At 49.4% G+C, this 12,826-nt stretch overlaps 1 protein-coding gene across 1 annotated transcript in view; it reads right to left on the bottom strand.

The window, feature by feature from the left end:
• Nucleotides 1–12,050, bottom strand: part of NGF (nerve growth factor) — a 50,577-nt gene extending 38,527 nt beyond the window's left edge. The window contains exon 1 of the mRNA XM_056139158.1: nt 12,016–12,050. The gene's annotated coding sequence lies outside the window, so the exon portion shown is untranslated. The remainder of the gene's footprint in view (nt 1–12,015) is intronic.
• Nucleotides 12,051–12,826: the final 776 nt, after the last annotated feature.

Raw genomic sequence — 12,826 nt, 5'->3', positions numbered from 1 at the left:
AGAGGAGCAATCCAGACCGGAAAGAGACATCCAGAAGCCAGAAAAGTATTGTGTAGTAATGATGAGATCATCTGTAAAGAGAGGGGCAGGAAAGAAGGGGACCTTGTGGGGGTGGGCTTCTGGACAGAGCTCCAGGTCTTAGAAATACAGAAGCAGGGAAGGTAGGAGAGATCAGGTTGCCAGCAAAGGAAACAGAGGAGAGAGACCACCAGGACAGCATCTTTATGTACCAGGGCCTTCTGGCACTGCATGCACACCTGCCTCCCCTGTCCTCAGTGGGTGCCCCTGTAGCTAGAGGCTCCTCAGACACCATTATACTCAGCTTCTACCAGATCCAGGTCTGAGACACCCAAGTGACTTCTTTAATCCTACTCAATAGTAGATGTGATAATGAATGGACCCATTTTACAGTGGAGGAACTCAGAGTTTCCCCAGTGGAGTGTGTTTCCAGCCCCACTCCTGGGTCTGCCTCCCTGAGAGTCTGATTCCACAGAATCTTTGGCCTTTGTCTATCAGGAACAGCTCCCTTCTGCCTATATTGAATTAAGTGTCTTCACATCTTGTGGGTTAAGCTGAAGGCAGAAGGAGGCAAGTGACAAAGTTCTTCATGCAATGCAGTGCAGAGTCAACTCTCTTGCCTGCAATGTGCTCTCCTTGACCAGACCTTCAACAATGGTCCTCTGCTACTACTCACAGCCAGGGGTCTTTATCAAGGACAGGACAACACGACTGTCCTAGCTGGGCAGTGACTATCTTATTATTTTAGTAATCAGTTGAATGCAGAGGGTTTGGCACTCCATTGGTGTAGCCCAGGCTCACTCCTGGTTCTCACTCCAGTCAGTGCCCAGGACCATATGTGATGCCTGGGATTAAACCAGGCTTGGCTGAATGCAAGACAAGTTCCCTAACCCTTGTATTATCTTTCCCACCCTGGAAGTAAGGTAGTAGATAATATTATTCTGCAGATTGTATAAGAGACTCAGAGAGGTTCTGTGATTTTTCCAAGTACAGAATTAGAAGAAGGCTGAGCCAGGAATAAAGTGTGGTCTCCCTGAATCTAGGTATTTCTTGGGTGGAGATGAATAATATGTACCTAGTGCTATTTTTCTTTCTTCCACAAAAACTTCCTCGATGCAGAGAAAAGAAGCTACAGGCAGGTGGGTGAAGTATTTCCAAAAATAAGTGCTGCTGCTCACAATTCTGTAGCAGGTCTATAATCGTTGATGAAATTCAACCAATTTAAATATGGACATTGTATATAAAAACTTACTCTATCTTTTTATGATCATAAAGATTTTTTGCATAGAACCTCTGAAACATATTTAGTATTTTAGCAAGCCTTCACTTTCTGATGTGTCTGATTGTTCTTTAGAAAAAAGCGAGGTAAGACAATGCTGGTCTCTTATTTCCTAGATCCAGAGAAGCTGACATGGGTAGGGAATCTTCAGTCTGACCTCCTCTAAGAAAGACAATGAAAACATTTCTAAGTGTTCACACTTTCCCTTTGAAAGACAAACATCACACTGGAACCCAGATGAAAAAGGTAATTCATTTCATGCATCAGAAACATTCTTGGTTGTATGTTGTGCCCTGGGACAATTGATTCCATTTGTTGGTACAAGTTTCAGTGAGGGTAGGAAAATGCTTTCTTTTCCCCTTCTTTTATACATGGAGAAAATTGGCATTTGATTTTCACTTAAGAATAAATTTTTTTAAGGCAAGGGACAATTGCTCATTGTGAGGTCCATAGTTTAATACCAGGCACTGCACACACACACACACACACACACACACACACACACACACACAAGCAACAACCAAAAAATAAAAAAACGATTTGAAAACAAGTATAGGTATGGTGATAAGCCTGAGTTGCCTTTTGGGATCTAGTCCACACAGGTCTCTGGTGACATGTGTATGGAGACCATGGGGGGCTGGACATATGGTTAGCTCTCTTTCTGCTATAAAAGTTATTTATTTTCCTATTTTTATCTTATTTATTTTTTGTTTTGGGGGGGGGGCACACCAAGTAGTGCTCAAGGATAACTCTTGGTTCTATGCTCAGAAATCCCTCCTGGGTGATTGGGATCAAAGCTGGGTCAGACACGTGCAAGACAAATGCTCAAATGGATGACCATTATTCCAGACCCTGTAAAGCTTACTTAATATGTAACTGGTCTGGTGACATTACTTTTTCCAGGTAAGAGTGGAATGAGTGTAGAGAGGAGAGAAGTTTGCCCTTAGAGGGATGAAATGAGTTGCAGAGCTGGCCCTTTCCCTCCTTGTTGGTCTCACTGCCCTATGACCTCTAATAGAAACATCTTCCCAACTGTCTGGGAAGGGACATGGAATCTTGGGTATGGACAGGAATTCTGCCTCTGAGACACCATTAATAATTATCTTTAAGACTTCATGGTAAAATGAGACCTATGGGAGGGCATTTGTATAAGTGGAGATTTGGAATAAGCCTTTCATGAAGCATGGGAAAATTCTCAAGGTGGGGAGCTTCCCTGTGAACCAAGAGGTGAACCTTCCTTATCCCTGATTGCTCCTCCAGGCTGAATTGTCAAGATCTCAGGAAAACTGTGACACAACACCCCTGTGGCCTCAAAGTGATTCTTGATGTAGTCACTCTTCCCCCACCTCAGCTGAGGGGAGGGGGGGATGTGGTCAGAGAACGTGGAGAGTTGGATAAAATTTGCCTACTTTCAAAGAAGATGGAGGAAGAGAGGGAGGAACTGAACAGGGAGAGGTGAAGAAGTTGGAGGAGGAGGTGGAGGTGGGTGAAGAGGAACTAGAGAAGGAAGAGCTGGAGGAGGAGGTGAAGGAGGAGAAGGAAGAGGAGGTGGGTGAGGCAGGGGAGGAGGAGGAGGTGGTGAAGGAGACTTTGGTGAAGGAAATGGAGGGAGAGATGCAGGAGGAGGGTGAGGAGGATGAGGAAGCAGTTCTTACTGAGGCCATCACGGTAGCAGACATTCCTCCCCTGTGTCATTCACTCTGTCCAGCAACACCAGGCAGGAGGACGGCTAGACCTTACAGGTGAAGACACTATGCTCGGAGCACTGAAGTCATCCCCACCCTTCCCAGTCACACAAATGGGTGGGGAATTGCTCTGAGCCATGTAAGCACGAGTCTGATTTCATTCCATCCTCCATGCTGCTCCCGTGGATCCAGTACAACTCCCCCAGTTCTGCTCTTTGGGTCCCCTAGTGTCACATCCCCTAGTATGACATCTCCGGTGTGTGTGTGAGCACCACAACTGAATGTGGAAGCACCAGCAAGTACCACAACCAAGCATGTTCCACCCAGCCATTGTGACAGGGCATAAAGGGAGCGGGAATCGTGTGTGTGTGTGTGTGTGTGTGTGTGTGTGTGTGTGTAGAGATGGGGGGGGCAATTGCATGATGGGAGTCACAGACCTGGTAGTCAACCCTAAACCTTTGGCTTCAGAGCTGTGCCCTTTTTCAAGCCATGCTGATTTCTCTAACAGTCTTTTTTTTTCATCTTTTTAAAATATGACTAGAAAGAAAAAATGCATTTTCTCTCATGAGCCAGTATGCACATCTGGGTGAGTGACCCACATACACAGCTAAACAAAACTCTCACGAACAGTACTTTCCCCTGCTCCTTGCGAGGCAGACTGACTTGGATACTATTGACTCTCATTTAAAAAATTAGAGAGAGAGGGAACCATACCACTAAGTGGATATCCCATCCCATTTATGGGTCCCAACCTATACTTTGAAGATTATTTTCCTTTCCTCCACTCGATGGCGATCAGTCCGAGCTGTTTTTGTTTCCTGCTTGAGTGCAATGTCTGTGGAGCAGTGCCTTTGTTTTTGAGGCATGCTGCTAATTACGCACTCTAAACCATCTCCGTGGTGGTGGAGGGGACATCATTAATCAAATAGTTCAGAAATTACAAAGATCCGACAAAGCCGTGTGCTTGGAAAAGAGTCAGCCCAGGAAACCATCCAGAAAACATAATCGCTGATCTCAGGCACCCACTAGTAATATTTTAAGCAGCGGATGCATGCTTTTTGGGGAAGAAAAAAAAAAAGGACCTTTCTGCTTTCAGAACTGAAAGAAGTCATGGGCGGCCTGAGCTCCAGCAACTATGAATTTGCCATCGAGAGTCAAGCTGTCGCTTTTGATTTCGCCTGAGTACAGGCAGAATCTGAAATCAGACCTGCTTTCAGGGCTGCAAGGAGATCTTCATCCTGTGCAGGGCTGGGGGAGATTCTGTTTGTTTCGGCTGCAAGGGGCAGTGGCGGGTTGACTGGATCCAACTGAGGTCATAGAAAGTCAGGTCTGGGTCAGGTGGCCCCCGCACGCAGCAGCCCCGAGGAGCCTGGACTGGCCTCAGTGCCTCCCCTCTGAGCAATGCATGCTATAATTGAGAAAACGTGTTCTTGGGTTGGCCTCATGCAAAAACACAAATTAACAATTTTTTTTATTCCTACGAATTCCTTGAATATTTGCCGTGCGTGTCTCTACAGCCTCTCCAGGGACTTTTCCTGCAGAGTAGAGTGCTGTGCTGTGGCCTGGGCAAGGTTTGCGAGCAGTGGCGGGGTTCTGCCAGCACTAGTGGGCACCCAGAACAGGGAGAAGCAGGACAATGACCCCCCACCTCTGGGCTGTGCTGGGGCAGAGAAAGCAGGTAAGGCAGCTGTGCACACGCTGAGACGGCTCTTCTGCAGGCCTCTGGGTCCCTGCACCCTAGTGTTCAGAGCAGAACTTAGATGACCTAACCCTGGCTGAGTAGCATGCTCTGGGCTAAGCCAGGGCTCCTCGCAAATCTCTCTTCTCACCCTTACAATAGTAGGCCTCTGAAGTGAACATTATGTTTCCCTTTTACAGCTGAGAAAATGAAAGCTTCAAGAGAAATGTGACCAGGAGCCAGTAAAAGGCAGAGCTTGGATCTGAAGCTAGTTGGATCTGATTTGGGTCCAGGGCTGCTTCTACAAAATCCTATTTGCCTGCAAAACGCCCCCTCCTCCAGGAAGCCCTCCTAGAAGACATCACATGGATTAGACCACTGTCTCTTAGACCTCTTAGCACAACACTGTCAGTATTTGAACTACATGGGGCTTTGGGCATGCTGGCCTCTGCACCTTCAAAAATGCACGCGTGACTTCTGACTCTCCCCAAACCTGACTACTGAAAGCCTGCTGCTTCCTAGAAGCCTGGACGAGAACAAGCAGTGGATGGACATATATTCTTAAAGCAAACTATGAAAAGAAAATGTCATTCAGAAAATCATCAGAAATGGTCAGAGTGATAGTACAGCAGGAAGGGTATCTGCCTTGCTCACATTCAGCTGTGTTCAATCCCTGGCACCCCATATGGTTCTCTGAGTACCGCCAGGAGTGATCCCTGAGTGCAGAGCCAGAGTAAGCCCTGAGCATTGTCGGGTGTGGCCTTTACCAGAAAAAGGAAGAAAGAAAGGAAGGAGGGTAGAAAAAGAAAGAAAAAAAGAAAGAAAGAAAGAAAGAGAAAGATAAAGAAAAGAAGGAAGAAAGGAAGAAAGGGAGGGAGGGAGGGAGGGAGGGAGGGAGGGAGGGAGGGAGGGAGGGAGAAAAGAATTATAAGAAAAAACATATCCAGCACCGTTTTGATTTCATCTTTCTGGTACAGATGGAATTTCACATTGGAGTAGCAGACTCTAAATCCAGAATATGCATGGGGACAACTGCATGATTTTTATTACTTCTCCTTTGACACTGCTCTCATTTGCTCTAGGTTAACTGTGGTAACCTAAAGGAGTTTCTGTTGTTGTTGTTGTTGTTGTTGTTGTTGTTTTAGTAAGCATAAGTGATTTGGAAGAAAAGAAATTCAAACATTTTGACACTTCTTGGAAAGCTTCAAGGCATGACCATGTTCCCCCTCCAGTCCTGTCAAGAAGCAGGTGACTTGTCTTCTTTCAAGGGTTATACCCTCTCTAGTTTGCTATGGCCCCTGCACCTAGCCTATGTGCCCTGACCTCAGTGACCTTCTCTGCTAAAGCATTGAACCCTTGTAAGCTGGACTCCTGAGCAAGCTTGTGCTTGGACTAGGATTTATCAGGTTCTGAATCTCCAAATGTATCCAGGATCCTGGTTAGCAAATCAGCCCTGTGGCCTGATACCCAGGGTGGAGGGTCCTATCCCCTGAGTGGGCTAGGGACCATCTCCCCACTAACCACTGCTCCATGAAATTCAGAATTGGTGGGCCTCAAACCACTGGCTCTTACATAGGAGGGCGAAAAGGCCATAAGAAGGTTTCCTCTCCTTCCCTTGTAAAAGTGACAAAACACAAAAGATCCCAGGGACATCGGTTGCAAGAAGAGGAGGAGGAGATGTTGTTATGTGGGGTTAAGGAACCCGAATATCTTGGAAGCTGCCAGTACAAATGACCATGCTCAAGGAATGCCTTATATAGAGAACATCGTGGCACATTTTTGAAATAAAAGTCAGAGAAGTTTGCCTCGGAAAGAAAATTATAGGACAATATTCACCAGCCTCCTTTGACCTGGATATTATGGAACAAAACAATTTAGAAGATGACATGTTTGGTTAAAATTTCATCAAAGTGAGAATGTTAATGACCCAAGGTCGACATAGAGTTAAGTTCCCAGAGAAGGCATCGGTGATACTTAACCCTGATTTCTTCTCTTAGTGTTCCAAAGCTTTATAACACAGAGACAGAGAAAGGCAGATCCTGGGTTTAATCCCTGCCACCACATACAGTTGCCTGAGCCCTACCAGGAATGAACTCGGAGCACAGATCCAGGAGTAATCCCAAAGCACTGTTGGCTGTAGTCCATAAACAGAAAGGCAAAGACAATCTTTTATATCCTCAAATAGAAAAGACAGAAAGGGAGGGATCTAGTTTTTGTTAAGTGTGTGCCATCTGTGGGCCAGACTGGTGTCCTGCCCGCATAACCTATTTGCCATGTCCCTGAGAGGCAAAGACACTTTTGTTTTTTTCTGCTGTATAAAGGGAAACTGATCTACAAGAGATGTCCCTGAGTGCTCCTCCACCTCCTCTCTGCAGCGAGAGCCCCGTATGGCAGCAAATCCTCTAGAAACCACAGCCCAGAGGGGTCCCACATTCCTGGGCACCCACATACTCCCAAGGAGTCAATACACAGCCATGGCCAAGGGTGGGTGGTACCAAAGTCTGATCACCTCTCAGCCTGCGCTGCTCAGCCGCAGGTCAGGAGCAGAGGGGCAAGATACAAACCCCACAAACACCCCATACCCATAGCGAGAAGGGATTGAGAGAGGAGTCCCCTGCATGCAGCATCTGGGATAAGCTCTCAGGACCAACTGTCAGGTCCTTCCTGGCCTCGAGGTGCAGACAAGATGCAGCCTTGGCCAGTCCTAGCATAGGAGGAAGCAGGAGAGGATGGATGGGGGCTTTGTGACCATGAGAAATTCCCTGACATCCCTGAAGACAGTGGTTCCTCCACTCGCTGAGCCCACACCTGGCCAGGGCACCTTCACCATTGTCTCCACCCCCCCAAAGGAATTTTCAGGGACAACCCTTGTCTATGATGTATACAATGACTACAAGTGTATTTTCTGCCTGGGAAAGAAGTTGGCCAAATCCCTGAACAAATCAAATAACATGGCTACAGATCACATATGAATTTCTCCTTCCCTGCCCCAAATTATTGCTATTGGACAGGGGTGGAAGAGGCTACTCTCCACTGGTGGGTGCTTAGGGGCTGGGACCTGAACTCACATACCTCACAAATGCCAGCAGCCACTTCCCAGGCCCTACGGCATTACACATGGAGGGTCTCTGTGTCGCCCATGTCTGTTGTGGTCTGGACTTCAAGTTCCAAACTCTGCCCCTGAAGTAGTTTTCTCTGTCCTACTGCTTGGGATAAGCACCTGTCCATTGTGTCTTGATCCTCTCTAAAGACATTCCTCACTTTAGCCCCTTGCATGATGAATAGTGATTTGTATGCGAGTCACAAATAGTTCTATTCCGTGTCTTGGGACAGGACCTTGTGAGCAGAAGGAAAGAAGCCATCTTGCTCGACTTGCCCGGCAGCAGAACACCATTGCCCCCTGTTTCAGTTTGTTTCTCAATCTGTTGCCACATTATTGATTCCCATTTATCCCACAGCTTGGGCACAGGTATGCTCTGCTGCTCTCTTCACACAACTACGTCAGAGCAAGAACTGGAGAAGGGTCTGCTTCCTCCTATCTAGAAGGAGAAGGCAGCGACCTGCTGGGATCCAAGTGTGATGCACTTAGTAAAGGGTAGAGCCCCCAGAGCAGCAGTCTGCTTGTGTCGGTCACAGCATACGGGGCGGGGGGGGGGGGGGGGACGGCATGCTCCAGTAACACCTGCCTGCCCTCCCCACATCCCTACCTTCTGCTCTTCCTGGTTTCCTTTTCATGGTACTCGTGTGTACTTGCACTCCACTGTCAAAATTGAAAGATGATGCCTGGGAGAACCACAGAATTGAGGTTTGGCCAGTGGCCCCTGTGACCTGATCTGCTGGATCCCGGCAGACAAGCCAAGGGTCGTATTTCAGAAGCCCAAATTCAGTTGATAAAATAGATGGCCTGACAACAGGTCCTAGCAGAAAGCAACACTGTACCTTTTATTTTATTTTTGTTTTGTGGCCACGCCTGATTATGCTCAAGGTCTTATTTCTGGCTCTCTGCTCAGGGATCACTCCTGGCAGGACTCAGGAGAGTGTATGCAGTGCCAGGGATTGAACCTGGGTCTACCACGTGCAAGTCAAATTCCCCTCCTGCTGTCCCATCAGTTTGGCTCCAGCATTATCTTCTTTTACAAGTCCATAGCCATCCATGTGGTGAATGGGGGAGATGAGGACAGTTCTGGTTGTCACTGTGACTTTTGGTACTTAGTTCATGAAACAGGAACATGGACTTCCTGGATGATGTAAACAGTCCCTATTCAGCCAAGAGTGCTATAGCCCTGTTGATAGACATAATGGAGCCAGGAGACGTCTCTCACAGTTTAGTGATAGACAGGCTCAAGGTCACTACGGCACTTTTCTTCCTTCACCCCAACTCAGGAAAGCAACAAAATACAGGAGAGAAATTGTCAAAGGTTCATCTTAATGTTTCCACTGATTTCTTCCATGCCATTATCTGAAGCCAATAGCATCCAGAGACTTTAAAAACATGTCCAGTCTCTTAGAGCTGAATAACCAAAACCTCAGGAAGCTGAGAGACTCCCTTTATTACCTGTCTACATTATTCCGGTCTCTGCTGCTTTTTGTTCTCTCCTTGGTGCACACAGTGACTGTCCTGTATCATACACTCACAACCTAAGGGACATTGACCACCCAGCCCCCAACCCCAAAGCTTCAATTTGTCTTGCCACATTTCAGTATCAGGGTGCCACTAGTTTGATCGATATTTGGATGCCATTAGAATGTTAACTGTCTTCCCACCTCCTGGGGATAGGGTCCCGGGATGAGCTGGCTCTCCCCTACTCCCCTAGAGGCCTAGAGAGGCTCTATGAAACTTCTTTATCACTAGGGGATGTATCAGAATGGATCAAGCCCAATAGATGCCTTCCTGAATATGGGTTGTTGCTTAAAATTACACAGAAATTTGATGTAATTCCTCAAAGACTCTTCCATGGCCTCCTCAGAGCAGAAGGTTATTTGCAGCCAATACCCCCAAAGTCCTGACTGAATGAAGCCTGAGTTTCCTGCTCGTTATTACTGGGACAAGAGAAATTGGCTTGGTGTCTTGGTCTCTGCTCTGACCTGTATGTCTGGCCCCCTGCTTCCCTGGGGGATAGCCAGGAGTTTTCCTCGAGTCACCATGTAGTTGCTGTTACAACCAGGCACCACCCATGAGAGTGCCATTGCTGTGCTCACTGAAAAGTGAAGTGGGTCAACTCTCTCACCAGTGCTCTCTTAAGAATGGTGAAAAATTTCCCTGGGGCTCCAGCTTGGCCCTTCCCTGCCCTGCCTTCTGATAACATTGGCTGCTGGGGCCCCTGTCTGATTCTGCAAAGATTTCTTTGTGGAAGGAAGGGAATGGGAATGTGCAGCCTGGGCCTGCTCTGGAGATATGGGGTGGGGTGGGCCATGGACAAGGTGAGGTTCCCCTCCTGGAGTGATGTAGACCAGCATGACTTGCCCCAAGTTCCAACTCCCTAGGGGGCCCAGGAGCTTGAGGTGCCACCCAGGGCATAGAGCTGGTGCAAGACTGCCCCTTCCTGTAGCCCCCCTAAACCTCCATGAAAACTTATGTTCCCAGGAATCTGAGACCTTGCCCTTGCTATTCACAGGGTGTTCCTGGAACTCTTCACATCACCCCTCTCCTGGTTGGGATTTTCTTTTTTTTTTCCCATTTTTTTGGCCACACCCAGCTGTGCTCAGGGCTTACTCCTGGCTCTGCACTCAGGAATCACTCCTGATGATGCTCAGGGAGCCCCATGAGTTGCCTGGGGTGGAACCCGGGTCAGCTGCATACAAGGCAAGAACCCCACACCTTGTACTATCTCTCCATGCCCCAGGGCTTCTCTCTTACTCACCTGCCTAAGAAGGCCATGGGTAGCAGGGGCTGGAACTGGGCATGCTAGGAGGAGAAACTTAGTTCGCTCCTATGGTCTAAGGGCCCAGGCCTGAGGGGCATCATTGATTCTGGGGTTGTTTCTTGAAGGGCCTTTCTCTGTCTCCCCAAGTTCTAGTTCCTCTCTGGTCTGAACCCAGCCCTCTGGGCACTGGGCAGTGGGCAGCCACATTTGGCAGTTTACTCATTCCCCAAAGCAGATCCCTCCCAAGTGGAACTCAACCTTTCCCACCCGCAGACCCACAGAGGGAGAAAGTTCCAGACACTGTAAGAAACCGTAAACACCAAGCTAGAAGACCTGGCTGCTACCCTCTCTGCCTAGCCTGGAGAGGCCGAGCTGCCCCTCCCAGCAGTCTCAATAGACAGACAGACAAGACAGACAGAAAGACAGACAGAAAGACAGAAACCCTGGAGAAGTGTGCTGGCCCACTTCGGCCATTTTTGAATTTGCAGAATGCAGCTGGCCATGAGTGCCTGGGAAGGGGGCTGGCATTGCCAGAGGGTGTGCCTGCCCCTGAGCTGGAGTCAGGACGATTAATCAAGTGCCTTTGCTCATGGATTTCCATCGGCCTCGATGACAGATGAGGCAGAGGCACCCAGGAGAGCACTATTTTGGCTTCCAGCTGGGAGCATGCTCTAAGTTTTCCTTAATACCCTCAGCACCCAAACGGCTCTGCTGTGATACACTTTTAATGTATGAAACACCCATAAATTATCCTTCAAACGGTTGCAACTTCCAGCCTGGAACTACTTGGAAAAACCAGCCTGGCAAGAGGCTCTTTTTTTAATCTCTCCAGTCACCAGCGAAGAGAAAGTTCAAGCAGCAAAACACCTTCCGACTATCCGACAATCGGGAGATGTTGGGAGGGAAAATCGTCCGACAGAGCAAAGTCTCTGGTTTCTATTCGTGCAAACTTCCCGCTCCCAGAACCCTTGTTTTCTTTCTCCCTCCACCTTTGCTTTTGGCCGTGGAGGTCCTACCCTTCTGTGTAGCTTCTCACACTCCTGGCAGCTCACTGTAGGAGGTGAGAGTGGACAGAAAAAACCCTGGCGACCTTGGGCCAGCACGGTTCCCTGAGGAGCGGGGTGCAGGCTTCAGCACCAGCCCGGATCCTCTCCGGGCATCAGGGGAGAAGGGAGCCCGGCTCCTTCCGCAGCGCCCAGGACTGGGGTCTCCTACCTGGGGCTGCTCACAGCCCAGCCGACCCCCAGCCCGCGCGCCCAGCCCGCGCATCCCTCTGCCCGCGCCCCGCGCGCCCTCGCCGGTGCGCGGTCCCCTCCAGCCCGGGCTGCCGTGAGACACGGGCCATCCAGCAACCGGAATCCCCCCGGCGTCCGGCGCTCCGCACCCACACGAGACACTCGTCCGCACATGGCGTCGGGCAGTGCCACCGCGCCTTCTCCCGGGGAGCCCGGAGCGCGCCGGCCCGCGCCCCTCTCGGGCCGCCTGACTCACCGCTGCGCTCCCCTCCGGCTCCTCCCGGCGCTCTCTGCTTGCGGGAGCCGGAGCTGATCTAAAACAGGCTTAGCCCCTCCCTCGAATCTGACTCACCAGATCCTTCCCCCACCCCAACCCTGTCAACCCCGGTCCGCACCTGCTCAGGCTGCGCGGAGGTGCCCGGTCAGAGGGGGGGTCCTGCGACCTCCAAACGGACCATTCCCAGGAGGGCTAGATTCATTCAACCTGGACGTGATCAGACCTTCAGAGGTTAAAGGGAATGGCACGGGGTCAGTGGCGCTCTCAAAGGCTGGAAGGGGATTTTCAGAAGTCAGCATGGCTTATGGAGTTGGTGGGGGTGGGGAGGGGCTGGTATCAATACCAGTGGAGTCCTACGGACTGGGGTGGCTAGTATAGTCCAGAACTTCCAGCTCCTCCCCACTCTGCCCTGCTTTAGCCTGCCAGAGTCGTGGTTCTGGCAGTTTCTGGCAATTAGAAAAGTTTTCACTCCTTGCCCCACAAGTCAGCACCCAGGGGAGCTCCCCAAGGTCCCTTGGGGGCGCTCCTGAACAGAAGGAAGAGAACCACCGGCTCGGGGGTACCAGAGCGATCTAGAAGGTTTGGGCAGTGGCACACCCAGGAAGGGCCAGGTCATGGTGGACTCAGGCCCTAAATGCATGGCCTCAATATCCTGTGCTTTCGAGCTTCCTGGGATCCTTGACCACTCTGAAATAGGCAAATTTACATGCCTATGTGCGGAACACGCAGCTGTCATAGAAGAGGCTTTGCAGCTATACAAAGTTTTGCAAGAGGCCTGAGACTCTAAACT

Source organism: Sorex fumeus, unplaced genomic scaffold (assembly GCF_029834395.1).
Source record: "Sorex fumeus unplaced genomic scaffold, SorFum_2.1 ptg000131l, whole genome shotgun sequence".
Classification (NCBI taxonomy): Eukaryota; Metazoa; Chordata; class Mammalia; order Eulipotyphla; family Soricidae; genus Sorex; species Sorex fumeus.
Note: the sequence above shows the minus strand (reverse complement) of the source record. Positions and strands in the feature narration are given on the sequence as shown.